The sequence below is a fragment of the Pundamilia nyererei genome, unplaced genomic scaffold, assembly GCF_000239375.1.
Source record: "Pundamilia nyererei isolate P.nyererei 1_Seehausen unplaced genomic scaffold, PunNye1.0 scaffold00145, whole genome shotgun sequence".
In the NCBI taxonomy this organism is placed as follows: domain Eukaryota; kingdom Metazoa; phylum Chordata; class Actinopteri; order Cichliformes; family Cichlidae; genus Pundamilia; species Pundamilia nyererei.
This window is the reverse complement of record NW_005187546.1, coordinates 981,248-985,234: the sequence shown is the minus strand read 5'-3', so window position 1 is coordinate 985,234 and position 3,987 is coordinate 981,248. Positions and strand designations below refer to the sequence as shown.

General features: G+C 38.4%; 1 protein-coding gene across 1 annotated transcript in view; it reads right to left on the bottom strand.

Annotated features, from left to right (window-relative positions):
- LOC102198644 (uncharacterized) overlaps window positions 1–3,987 on the bottom strand; it is a 36,007-nt gene that overhangs the window by 19,268 nt on the left and 12,752 nt on the right. The gene's annotated exons all lie outside the window — the stretch shown is intronic.

Sequence of the window (3,987 nt, the reverse complement as noted above, 5' to 3'; positions counted from 1 at the left end):
GAAGGGCTACCAGGGATTTTGAAATTTTGCGAGCCCTGAGATAAGGCTATTTAATTTTTTGTATGTTATGTTCACTCAGCCCCCATTTGTTCAGGCACTGATATTTTCGGAAGTTTCTTTATTGGCACTATGTTTTATTGGCTAGAGAAATATTGGATGAATAGAATCGGGCTACCCTCAGTTGCACAGCTCTGTATCTAGAATCAGTCTCTTGGAGACAAAGCAGAGTGCTAAGCATGGCAGGACAGCATTAATATACACTTTATTTATCCCAAAAGTTATAGACCAAAATCAAAAAAGAAAACGAGAGACAGAGGGTAATGCCCACCGGATCTGTCACCACAAGATGAGGACATCATTATACTTATCGCACAGACCACAGCTATCAAATTCAAATTGACCTTTTTTTATGGTACATTTTCTCACTTCAAACATTTGATAACATAAGCTCCAGGCAGCGTGCAGTACGACTGATGTTATATCTTAAGTGGATGCTATAGAGATTGTATCAGTTCCCGGTCTCTCTAATCGGCAGCTATTGGGGGTTTACCCCAATAGCTGCCTGCCGGGGAAGTGTTGGGTGAAACTGTGAATGAGGTGCCAGTGTTGCTCATGGAGAAAGGGAATTTATGCTCAGGAGTTTAAGAAGCAAAACAAATGTGACTATTGCAGTGTGTACTGTGCATTAGATGTACAGGAGTGATTTCCTGTGTCGTTCAGTGGTGTATTTGTGTAATCTCAGTCTCTCACTGGACATGCTCCTGTTACTGGCCAGCATGTCATGAAGTGGGTGGGAGGTATTGTCCAATATTTTCCTTATCTTGGGCAACATCTGCCTCTCCGAACCCAACTTCAGGGGATCCAGCTCCGTCCCCACAACATTACTGGCCTTCCGGATCAGTTTATTGAGTCTGCGACCCTCAACCTGCTGCCCCAGCATGCAATAGCTTAGATGATAGCACTGACCACAAGAGACAATCTTGGCCATTGTCCAACAGATGTTGAAAAACCTCAGCTGCCTCAGAAAATAGAGACGACTCTGGCCCTTCCTGTAGAGGGCAGTAGTGTTTTTAACCCAGTCCAGTTTATTATCGTTGTGTACTCTGAGGTATTTAAAGTCCTTCACAATGTGAGAATTTAATGGCTGTTTTGCTCGAATGTGCTGTGACTTTCAATGACTCAATTTTCTGTTACTTGGTTGTGTCTTTTTTTTTCAAGGACACTGCTAGATAGCTTTTACATTTTCATGTATTTTTCACACAAGACAGACAAACAGATAATATGTTATATAATAATAATAATAATAATAATAATAATAAATTTCAAAAAGGTAGTAAAGAGATTTAAACTTTACTGGTAATTCTTCTATCAAAATAAAATAAAATAAAAATCCTCAGCTTCATAAGTCATAAACAGGCAAGAGAAACTTCAAGTCACCCATGTCTGTCCATACATCAGTTTGTTCGCAGCTACCGAACGTTCAGCATCGACTAAAAAGAATTTGGAAACTTCTAGCAGGATTCAACAAATGCAAGAGGAGAAAAGTGCCGAAACGATTAAAATGAAACAATTTACAGAAATATTGAAAGACAAATAAAAACAGGACAAGAAAAACAGAAATGCAGTGCAAGGTCCAAGACATGGAGAAAAACAATGAAAGCCTGCAAGTGATGTTTGATGAAATGCTGAAAAGAAACACATAACTTTTAAAAGAGAAGGAACAGCAGAAGGCTATACACCAAGAAATGCAGTTCAAACTCCAAGACATGGAAGCAATACATCACGAGACGCAATCCAAGCTCCAAGTCACTGAGAAGAAAAATTAAGGCCTCCAAGTAATGTTGATAACCACTGAGGAGAAACACAAATGCTGAGCCAAGAAATGCAAGCTCTGGGATATCCAAAAAATACACCAAGAGATGCAGCGCAATAATGAAGGCCTCCAAGTGATGTTTGATGAAGTGCTGCAAAGAAAATGCTTAAAGACGAGGAACAGCAGGATGCAACACACCAAGAAATGCAAGGCAAACTTTGAGACATGGAAGCAGTTCACCAAAAGATGCTGTGCAAGCTTCAAGCCACTGACAAAAAAAATGAAGGTCTGCGCTTAATGTTTAATGAAGCACGAAGAAGAAACAAGGAAATGTTGAAAGGAGCAACAGGAAGCAATACACAAAGGGATTGCGTGCAGGCTTCAAGACACCGAGAAAAACAATGGTTTGCATATCATGTTTGATTAAGCTCTCAAAAGAAATACACAAATGCTTAAAGCGAAGGAACAACAGAATTCATCAAAAGATGCAGTGCAAACTCCATGACACAAAGATAAAAATGGAAGCACTGCAGGAAGTCTTTGATAAAGCACTTCAAGAAAATGCAGACGTGCTAAACGAAAAGAAACAACTGGAAGAAACCCAGAAAGACGCAGCAGATTCTCCAAGACTTTGAAACAAGGAAGGCAGAATCGCAACTAGTTTACAATGACGTGAAGCACAAAAACACTGAAGTCGAGGAAGAGAAACGGCAACTAGAAAAAATAAACCATAAGGATGAAATAATTTGCGGATTTCTTTCTTTCTAAAAGTTTCAGGGACTAAACAAAATGCAGATGTACTTCTAGGTTTTAGGAGGCAAAGAAGACAAATAGGCACCATATTATTTTACATGCATTTTTTATAAAACATGCATTTAATGCACATCATGATCATTGATAAAGATCATTGAAGACCTGCTGGCATTAAAAAATAATCAAAAGGATTAAAATGATTCTTTTTAACGTTTAAAAAAAGCTTTCTCGGTAATCTATTTAGTTCCCTGAGCTTACATTATCCACATTTGTTGCCTAAAAAAACCCAGGCAGAGCTTACTTAAAATGTGAGATTTCAGTTACTTGACCTGAATGCCGATTGGCCTGGAGAAGGTGACTGGACTAGACCAGTGATTACACAAACAGATTGACAGTATGAGAAAGTGATGAAGCTTAGATTTAACTGGCAACACCTGTGAGCGCACAGATGTGAGGCCATAGATCTTCCTTATTGAACTTGCGCATAAACTTCATTTAAAATATAAGTAAAATAGTAGTAATTTTATATAAACTTATATAATATGTAATAAAATATATATAATATATAATAGTGTAATATTATTTGGTTTGGTTGTGCTTAGGAAAAGAGAGAATATGTTATTGCATAAAAAAGCACTGATCACATCTTGCAAACATTTGCTTTGCCAGCTGATTCTGTGGCTCGTTGCACCCAGACTGGCAACAAAATCAGGACTCCAACTTGTTGGCCTGGTGACTCAGACAGGCTCTCCTCCCTACAGTCCTCATTTATAAAGTGCTTTTAAAAACTAATATTACAGCTAACAGATGGCGTGCAGGTAGAACAACAACGTATAACCACTGACTGCTGAAGAGACTCCAATTTTTAGTTTAAGTGTTTATACATTTAGTATTTCCTGTCCTGTCCTCTTTAAGCTAACTAAGTTAGGGAAACTTAGTTATTGTGAATTATTCTCCTGTAGCAGCTCTACCCACAATGCAAAGGTATCGCGTCACAAACAGAAACACAGTTATGGAAACAACTGCTGTGTACAACGTTTGGTACAGGAGGTTTTTGATATAGACTGAAAGTGTGAGGGCTCAGTGGTTGGCACTGTGCCCTCACAGCTTGGTGATGCAGGGTTCAAACCCATAAACCATAAACTGTTGATTCACAACAAAATCAATGATTCACAAAATGTGAGAATGCACACAGACTTCTGTACACTAAAAGAACAAAATCAGAGGTATTTTATTTCACAGTTTATTATTCAGTGAGTTTACTGTCAGGTCTACTTAAGGCATTCACGAGGCTCACAGACTAAAATGAGATGACACCTAAAAGCTACACCAAAACTAGAAGCAATGCATATATTAAAACATGGATACATTAGCATGTGGGCGTTGTCTCTTGCATGAATGAAGACTCCTATCAGTCTAAT